This window comes from Mytilus edulis, chromosome 13 (genome assembly GCF_963676685.1).
Source record: "Mytilus edulis chromosome 13, xbMytEdul2.2, whole genome shotgun sequence".
Taxonomy (NCBI): Eukaryota; Metazoa; Mollusca; class Bivalvia; order Mytilida; family Mytilidae; genus Mytilus; species Mytilus edulis.
The window spans coordinates 21,809,547-21,820,441 of NC_092356.1; the positions used below are offsets into that span (position 1 = coordinate 21,809,547).

The 10,895-nt window shown below is 33.0% G+C and overlaps 1 long non-coding RNA gene across 1 annotated transcript; it reads right to left on the reverse strand.

Annotated features, from left to right (window-relative positions):
• Nucleotides 1–5,282: 5,282 nt before the first annotated feature.
• On the reverse strand, nt 5,283–10,026 carry LOC139501178 (uncharacterized). Its single transcript, XR_011658481.1, has 3 exons — nt 9,967–10,026; nt 8,727–8,775; nt 5,283–5,478 (listed from the first exon to the last, which is right to left on the reverse strand). It is a non-coding gene; the product is annotated as an uncharacterized lncRNA (long non-coding RNA).
• Nucleotides 10,027–10,895: the final 869 nt, after the last annotated feature.

The window sequence follows — 10,895 nt, forward strand, 5'->3', positions numbered from 1 at the left end:
TGAATAAAGGGACAAAGTGTCAAAAAGAAAAGCACAGCTGGCTCCCTTGAATACGATTGATTATTGACATTAGACATATTGTATAGACATTTACCTATTTTGAAGAAAATTTGTTATTGTTAAGATGGCGCGCTGTTTTGTGTTTTTGTTGTGTTTTGTTAATTTGGTGAGTATTTTTTTTTTGGGGGGGGGGGGGGGGGAGGAAGTGGATTTTGGGTTGTAGTTGTACGAACCTACGGACTTCAATCCAACAGCTCTTTTTATCATAAAAATTTCAGATAATAGAATTACTATCTTCCAAACCAGATCACTTTTAAGAGCTCTTCAGAGCTTATGTTTTGTAATTGCTTGCGTATACCGACTCTAAATAAAGCTTTATGCCTGATGTCTTATGTCTTACTAGTATGCTTGTTCATGATACCAGTTAAATCACAGATAGTTTCCTACTGTGATTGGATCACAAGTGTTGACTCTGGTATAGAAATATATTTAGCTTTTTTTCTCTCTAGTCTGCCTGTTGCTACAATGGGGCATATGTTGAGCCGTGTGGAGCCATGTCTGGTAGATATTGGGACACTCAACGAGTACAATTCGCGTTTTAAAAAAAAAAATGTTCATTGCAGAACTTACCGATTGCACTTTAATATAAAATAATTGCCTTAAATTTGCACGAAATATTTATCAATTGGCATTTAGCATTTATAAAAAAAATCAATGCACGAATGGTAGGGTGACAGTTTGTATCCCTTATAGTGATGGCTTTTTTGCTATTAAATATGTACTATTTATTTTTCTGTTTTAGTTCTAGCACAAACTAAAGACACGCTATTAGAGCAGTATTCTCGCAAATGAAGTCTTTACTAATATAATCAATTGCTAATGACGACAGTAAAACAAGTTAAAAAAAAATCTTAACCAACACGAATCCAATATAATATTGCTGATGAACTATGATACTCCGACATAATCTGTAGATCGTGTTCCACTGGGTTCACCCGCCATGATACTTTTAGCTACATTGATAAATCATTCAAAAGACGACTACGCCTTTTTCTATATAATGCATCATGTTTTGAAAGAACTTGTGTAGCATTATTACTGAAATATTACAAAAGGTTTAATACAATGAGTTTTTATAAATGGTTTCTTTAATATACTAGCATCAATTATCAAGCACCAATAGGGACATTTAAGATGTGTATAAGCATTTGGTTAACTTTTCTTCTTGGCTTATCGAAAATTTCATTTGCGTCCGTCTGAAATAAAAGAAAAAGAGTTAATGTAAGATGTGATATGATTGATACTGAGATAACTCTCGTTAAGAGACCATGTATAAACAATTCATAAGGCAGTCGAAAAATTCCTATCAAAACTATACATGCTATATTGGTAAAACAAAACTGGCGTTTTACAAACAATAGTCTGAGGAAACAGTTATATAGAAGTGCATTTTATTCAGACAGGAAACAAATAATTGTATTTTTAAAAACCAGACGTGAAAATAAAGATTTTTTCATTGAAAATCAGAGAATTAAGGTTAGAGACAAATCGTTTCTGTATTCTTAGAACAAATCGAATTTATATTGCCATCTCCTTCAGACAGACAAATTAAGAGAGGCGAAAGATACCAGAAGGGCATTCAAACTCGTAAGTCGAAAATAAACTGACATCGCCATTGCTAAAAAAAGAAAATGTCAAACAGACAATCAATATTACACATAACACAACATAGAAACTAAAGACTGAACAAAACGAACCAGGGTTTTCAAGAGGAGATAACTTGCTCATCAGCGTTTTCTATTCAGGATAGGTAATTACTTTATAAGAAATGTGACCTCAAATGAAACTGTTTTCATGTTACAAAAGGCCGAGAAAAAGTATAGAATGCATTCCTCATTTTATTCTGATGGTTAGAATTAAAAGGAAGAACTTGTTCTTCTAGATTCTATTCTTTTGTCATTTGAGTAATCCCTCTAAAATTCACAATTTCTATAACTATATTAAATTTATTTTATTTGCGGTAATAACAAACTCAGTCTGCCAATTTCAATTACAAATACATCACACTTTCTTTTTGTGATTTAGGTCTTGTTAATGGCAAAAACTTTTTTATTGGTTGAATGTCAGTAAAAAGTAAAATCACAAAAGTACTGAACACCGAGGAAAATTCTAAACGAAAAGTCCCTAATCAAATGAATAATCAACCAAATGAGTTGAATTTTATATTTTGTATTATAAAGTAAGAAATGTTAAATGTTGTATTACAAAGCAATACAATCTATATGTTGTATAACAAAGTAATAAATTTTATATGTTGTATTACAAAGTAATAAATCTACTTCTTTATATTCTTAAACTGTGAATTATATGACCATGGCATGAGATAACAAGCACATGATCATGATCAGTTCTAATTTGGTCACGCAGAGTTGAATACGTATCAAGTGTGTGCAATCCATCGAATTTGAGACATATCTTGACTCATCTGTTGGTTATGTGATGTGTTCTGTTTTTGTTTTCATTACAGTGAAGTCTTACAAAGTCTGAATGTTGAATTTAAAACTTTTACGACCCTTATTACTGTACTGCTCCTTATCTATTTCATTCGAGTGCACCTTTTGTTTGCGTCCTTTTTACAATCTTTTTAGAGGAAGCCTGGAACAAATGTATGAATTGTCGAAGGCCAATGTCATTCAAAAGCCAACACTTCAGACATACGGCATCACGAGTGGGTTGACCGTTATGGAAAAAAAGTAAAATCACAAAAATTCTGAGCTCTGAGGAAAATTCAATCGGAAAGTCCCTAATCACATGACAAAATCAAATGACAAAACACATCGAAAACGAATGGACAACAACTTTCATATTCCTGACTTGGTACAGGCATTTTCAAATGTAGAAAATGGTGGATTGAACCTGGTTTTGTAGCGCTAAACCTCTCACTTGTACGACAGTCTCATCAAGTTCCGTTATATTTACAACGATTCGTGAACAAAGCAGACATAATTAAAATAGTCAAAATATGGGTACAGCAGTCAACACTGTGTTATAATTTTAAAAGGAACGATTTTACAAAAAAGCACAAAAGCATCTATCAAATTAAAAACACATTCATTGCTTCGCGTGTCAGACGTCAGAAAATTTATACGTCACATAGGAAGAAATTTTTCAAAAACTTCCTTTTTCCTTGGATTAAACATACCATATTACACTTATGACCAGGTTTGTTCTTGTGTGAGCAAGATGACGAGTACCATATGTAGAGCAGGATATGTTTACCCGTCCAAAGGTCCTGATATAAACAAGTTTTAGATCACACATTATAACAGTGACAACTTTTTGCACACTATGCTTATTTGCAGTAAAACAACTAAAAATTATTTTATAACACAATCATATACCTTATTTTAAAGGGTCTTATAATGTACATAAGTATCATGGGACTATTCAAATTCTGCCAGGCAACTGTTTCCAGTTCGTCGCGCCGAGGGGTATATCATGATGGTGTCCGTCTGTCCGAAACACTCATTTTGCCATAATATCTTCTATTTCCTTGACGTATTACAGAGACATCTTGTTAATATATTCCGTTCAAATGTTAGATGTCAAATGTAATAATCGGACTTTGAACATTTCGTTGAATATAATAACAACACCTTTTGAAGGCTATTCCTCTTAGACTACACTTGCAAACTTTTTGACCAGTGAAATTCACATGCCAGATCCATCTAAAACGAGCTTATACTTGAAACTCACATGAAAAATTTCAGAATAACTTCACGTGAATGAAGATTGATGGGAGCATTACAAAATAAAATTGTTCATGAATTTAATTAATTTTGAAAAATCTTAATTTTAAAACTCACGTGAATTCACATGTGATTATCACGAATGTGAAATTCACGTGAAATTCATGTGACTTAAATGTCCGTGTGTACAGAAAGCTTTTATTCGAAGTTGAATTGTTTGCCATCATGATCATGTGAAGTTGAACAAACCATATTCTACATCAGAAATATGACAGTTGTTATTATCCATTCATTGGTGTGTTTGAGGTTTGATTCGGGTTTTTCCGTTTAAAATTTTCCTCCGAAATGGGAATTTTTGTTATTATAATTTTGACATTATCATACCCACATTTGATTATATTATGTGTCAATTTAAAGTAGTTGTTTGATTTTGGCTTTTTTAACACAATGTCACTTTGTGACAAATAAAGGCAACAGTAGTTTACCGCTGTTCAAAACTCATAAATCCATGGACAAAAAACAAAATCGGGGTAACAAACTAAAACCGAGGGAAACGCATTAAATATAAGAGGAGAACAACGACACAACACTAAAATGTAACACAAACAGAAACGGACCAAGCATCAGACAAAATCCCATCAGAATAACAAATATAACATCAAAACCAAATACATGAATTTGGGATAGAAAAGTACCGTGACACGTCTTATCGCAATGTGAATTTACACTCAAAAATAAGAGAAAACAAATTACGCAACGTTAAAATGTAACACACACAGAAACGAACTATAATATAGCAATGGTCATATTCCTGACTTGGTACAGGACATTTTTAAAGGAAAACATGGTGGGTTGAACCTGGTTTTGTGGCATGCCAAACCTCCCTCTTTTAAGGCCATGTGAAAAATAACATCAAAAAGACACCACAACACCACAGGACTACAATATAAAAAAATTGGAGAACACAATTGACAAAGAAACACACGAACAACAGCCAACAAAAGGCAACAAGTTCAAAATTTTAATACGCCAGAAGTGCTTTTTGTCCACACAAGACCTACTAGTGACGCCCAGATACAAAAGTTTGAAAGCCGAATCAAGTACAAAGTTGAACAGCATCGAGGACCAAAAGATCAAAATAGTTGTGCCAAAAACGGCCAGGGTTTTCTGTTAGTTACCAGAACATCCCTATTATTTAGAATAATTGATACTTTTGTAAACAGTAAATTTTATAAAATGACTATACAAAAGATGTACATGATAAAACTGACGTATTAACTAATTGCAGGAAACAACTGAAATACATTACATAACCAGACATTTGCAACACAAAAAGTAGACACATCCGAATAAGTTTAAACCTCAACGCCAAGTGACGTCATATTTGAAATTGTAAAAAATAACAAAAAAATGACGTCATTTGACAAACAATCTATTCTTAATTTATACAGCGCGAAGGACATTTTGCTACGGCATACCAATCTTGTCCATCTTTAAACATACAATGTATCAATAGTTTTTACTTACATTGACTATTATTGGTTATTAAAAAGAAAACGTGGAAAAGTACGACTAGATTTAGTAGTTACATCTCCGTCTCCATCTGGATTATCACAACTACCACAACACGTGCAAGTACAACCGCCATTTTCACATTTGCCGCCTTCACAGTTATTTTTCTTACAAAGGGCATCACAATCATCACACTCTGCTACAGTATTCGGCACAACTGATATCGTTTTTTGATGAAAGATTAAGTACACATTTATTATAAAGTAAATATAAATGCAATTAAATATATTTCGAATTCTATAAATCACATTTTTGCTACTCTAATAAGCCATTTATTAGAGAACATAAGTTAGTTTGGATCCTTCTATGTTAAATTTTGTAAATTATGCCTTTTGTAAGGAAAAAATACATATTTGGCTTTCAATGTTTTGGATAGTGGCGTCCCGATACCTTTATTTCAATGATTTTCTATTTTATCGGTTTTCGAGTTACACCATTTTCATAATGCGCAGCATACACATTTTTCAAACATTGTGTACGCCTGTACCTTGTGTTTGGAATAGAAGAGTTTCTGATGAAGACAAATGTAGAAAAGCGCGTCAAATGTTTTCTCAGCTTTTTATTTGTGTTGTCTAAATAATTTCATTCATATATTATCATGATCCAAGCCTCCTGATTGCTCATGTGCATCGTCACAATTCAATTATAGTCCAGCTGGTCATGTTATTACTGGTGACCTTGGCATGGTTATCAATGAACAACTAAGAGAGTTGTAAGCCAAGAGACCAAAATACAGAATTCCCAAGCCCATCAACTGGAAACAGAACTTCAAGTAACTGATGGAAGCGCGAACAAGACGAACCAAAACTTGACACTTTGTCTGAATGGATCAAAGCTATCTCATGGCGTTGTCGGTTTGTTTTAGATTTATGAGTTCGACTGTCCCTTTGGTATATTTCGTCCCTCTTTTATCATGCATTTAGAAACGCCTTCAAAAACTACGATGTACTATGAGCACAAGAGTTACTAACCCTTTCAAGAATCCGGATGTTGTGAATGATTTATCCTCTTTGCATGACAAATATGTCGTTGTTCCAGCAGATAAAGCCTCCAATAATATTGTCTTCATATTTTTTTATTTGCAATGTCTCACAACAGAGTTTGGAATAAACAGAACTACTGGTAATATATTCTTTAACACCATTTACCAAGGATAAAATTTTACAAAATCACTAATCTGTCCTTCTTTCTTTTGGTATGAACATCAAAGAAAACGAAGAAAATTTACCATCATTATACTGGATACCAAAACTACACAAACGATACATAGCTGGGTCATCAAAAACGATACATAGCTGGGTCATCAAAATGTTCGACTAAACATTTTTCTAAAGTACTAACTACTATTCTTTCTACAGTTAAAGATGGACTTCAAAAATATTGTGATGAGATATATTTTACCAGTGGTGTTAACTAGATGTGGATTTTCAAAAATTCGAAAGATCTACTGCTTAATCTTCGATCACAATCTTTGCAATTTTGCAGCAACATAAAGACTTTTGATTTTTCTACGCTTTACACTACTATACCCTATGCTCAGTTGAAAGATCAACCATCTCATTAAACATTTTTCTATAAAAATGGGAAAGGTAGATACAAATTTCTTGTTTTGGGTTACAATAATTCATATTTTGGGAAGAACCACACTGAATCTACCAGAAAATATACTGAAGATGATATTATCAAAATCCTTGAACTTTTGATCGAATAGTTGTTGAGTTTGGAGGAGTTATATTTTAATAGACAGTCGGTATTCCAATGTGTACTTATTGTGCATCCATACTGGCTGATTTGTTTTTGTACTCGTACAAAGCAGAATTCATTCAGAACCTTCTAAAAGACAAAAGGAAAAAACACCTAGCAAAATTCTTTAATTTTACTTTCCGATATATTGATGATGTCCTATCATTGAATAACCCATATTTCAGCCAATATTTACATCTCATTTATCCCAGTGAACTCGAAATTAAGGATACTACTGATACTAGAAGGACTCTTCCATACCTTGATCTTTTCCTCAATAATGACACAGACGGACGACTTCACACGAATATCTATGATAAACGAGACGATTTCAACTTCCCAATTATCAATTTTCCATTTCTCAGCAGTAACATACCCTCTGCCCCTTCGTATGGTGTTAACATATATTAATCGGTACGTTATTCTCGTGCATGTTCACACTATACGGACTTCATATACAGGAGTGTGCTCCTAACGCAGAAACTGCTCCAACAAAGTTATGAGGAGGACAGATTAAAAATGACACTCCGTAAATTTTACGGACACAATCAAGAATTGGTTGACCCACACGGTGTCCAAACTAACTTAAGACATTTTTACCACATGCTAGATTAAGGTTTGTCATTGCGTCGTCTGATCTTTTAATTACCGAACGTGACTTATTCCCGATTTTGACTGTTTTGCTGAGTGCTGAGTGTGAATTCGCCTTGCTATAAGACGTGTCACGGTGCTTTTCTATCCTAAATTCAGTTTTGTTGTTATATTTGTTTTTCTCATCGGATTTTGTCAAATGTCTTAACGTTTGTAGTTGTAAATCTTATTTTTACTGATGCATTCGTGTGTTATGGTAAAGATTACCCAGTTCATTTTTTATCAGTATTACAAATCTAATCTTGAATTCTTTCCTCATTCTAACTTATTTTGGGGATTGTTTTTAGAGATTCAATTGTGACGTCACTTTGTGCGTTGATGGCTTTGGCTAATTCGGCTGTGTATTTGTATGTGCTGGTTTAGGTTGTTTTATGTTTTTCGGTTTTGTCATGTATATCTATTATATAGTCATTTTATAAAATTTACTGATGATTCTAAATAATAAGGATGTTCTTATCCCAGGCAGAAAACCCTAGCCGTATTCGGCACAACTTTTTGGAACTTTGGTCCTCAGTGCACTTCAACTTTGAACTTGTTTTGGTTTTCGAACTTTTTTCATCTAAGCGTAACTGGTGAGTCTTGTGTGGACGAAATGCGCGTCTGGCGTATTAAATTTTTAACCTGGTAGCTTTTGTAAGCTACTATTTGTGTGTTTCTCTGTCCTATATGTTCACCCATTTATTTGTATTGTAGTCCTGTCATGTAATGTTATAATGTTATCATGGTTCTTGTTATATTTTGCATTGCCATAAAAGCGGGAGGTTTGGCATGCCATAAAACCAGGTTCAACCTACCATTTGTCCAAGTCAGGAAAATGACCATTTTTATATTATAGCTTGTTTCTGTGTGTTAAATTTTAATGTTGTGTTTCTGTTGTGTCGTAGTACTTCTCTTATATTTGATGCGTTTCCCTCAGTTTTAGTTTGTAACCCGTATTTGTTTTTTCTCAGTCGATTTATAAACTTTTTCTTCATATAAAAAAAATCATACGAAACAAACATACTTACTTACCTATTAGAATAAGAAGCACGACTTTTATCATTTTTACGTTTTTAAGCTTCTGTAAATAAAGGGTATAATATTTAGAAACTACTGATAACATTGTGGAGCGGAATTTACCTAACGTTGCAAAAGACCTAAGATCTTCCCCGGTTTTTTTTTATTTGGTAGGGTTCGTTTTGCATTTCCTTTCTGTGTTGTGTTTTGTAGACTCTATGTCTGTCTTTTGGTCGGTTTTTTTCCGTTGCATTGCCAGTTCGTTTTCTAATTTGAGTTTGAATATTTCTTTGGTATCTTTTACTTGTAATTTAGTTATAAAACATTTAACAAAAAAAAGGGTAGATTTTCAAAAATGAAAGTATCCGCTACAGGGGGCTTAATTTCCGCCCTTTACTCTATGTGTACTGTAATCTACGATTATAATAAAATTATGTTGTCAATCATTACCATGATTACAGATTACTGTCTATTTAAAAAAAAATGTTATAAATTACAATCGATTAGGATTAAAAATTATGATTATCACATTTCTGGAAAAGATTAACCCTGTTCGAGGGTCGTGTAGACCTCTGCAAAGATCCCATAAAATTGAGAATAGAAAAAGGGAATGTGTCAAGGAGACAACAATCCGACCAAAGAGCAAACAACAGCCGAGCATGTAGTCATTGCATTTTTCATTGACTACATATATTCTACATGTATATATTTATTTATCCTCGTACTCATTATAATTCCAATTACAAAACAAATATACAGTTTTAAGCAGTCGCTGTACCATGAAATAGTTCAAGCACAATTGACCCCAAAATAATTGGGGTTTATATACAAGATATTTATTCAGCCCTTTTACCTACTGACAGTTTTGACAGCTTTGAATCATACAAATAGTAACGTTGCTGGCGCCGGATTTGCACCCTTGTCTTGATTCTGCGATTTTCTTTGCAACCGAAACATGAATTTACGATGTATGCTGTGCTAATTGAACGACACTGACGCGACCCAAGCATATAGCTCAAACCTAGGGTTGTCTAGTCAAAATATGAAACTAGTATAAGCAATCTATAATCGTGTGAATATGTTAAAAAAAGAAAGATCGGTAAATTCATTCAATTCGCTTAATAGAACAAAGAATATACATTTAAACAATAGATAATCACTGACAATTTTTATTACATTAACTAAAAATTTAAATCATATAATGGTGAAAAAAATGTATTTTTCTTTTTTAATAGAATGAAGAAAAACAACTTACAAAGTGTGACAAAGTTCCAAGTAAACAATGATACCAAATGACGTTTCACCAACTTCTTTTATATCATATTATATCAAACACTATTGATTTCGATTTGTTTCCTTATAGCTTTCAATCATATCGTAATACAATAATTGTTATGCAATCAGATTAGAATTAATGTTGGCATATTGGTTTGATATATTGTAATTAATATACAGTCAAGTAAAATCAAATAGAGGTTACATGCAGCCTATATCGCTCACCAGGCGTTTAAGTTTTGTTTTTGTTGAGAAAAAATTCGAAGGGCTTGATTGACACAACAAATAGTGCTTAAAATAAACACAAATGGAGCTTAAAAATGAAGAATTTAAGGTACATTCATAATGATTAGTTCATAATCATAATCATTATCATTCATGTAGTTCATATAGTTCCGGTACGTCGAAAGTGAGAAAAGTGCGCCGTCTTAGCAATAATTTTTCTTACAGCTATTGCTGACTGATAATTTCCTTTCTCATCCGAGTCAAGTGATGTGGACAATTATCGCTAGAAACTAAGGGGGCACGTGGCGTTGTCAATGAAATTGACATGAAATTGACAATGTCGTCATAGGTGAAATAGCGATAAACAGATTATCATTGGTCATCTCAACTCAATTGTTGTTCTTACTTTCGCCGTACCGGCTCATATGAGAAAACAATCTCGATGCAGTATATTAGAGAAAATTTAGTATAACAAAGTTCAAGTATATGTTTAGTGCGTTTTCTGTGAAACGCAAAAATTAAAAATTGTCTGATTAAGCATTGACACAGCCTTTGTGATTATATATTTGAAAGGAACCATTCTTGAATATTTGATAATAATGCAAAGAAGCAAGATTTTATACATATTCTCCCTTTAATTCCGAACTCACAAATGATCTTTTCGGTGTCAGGTAAGCATATGCA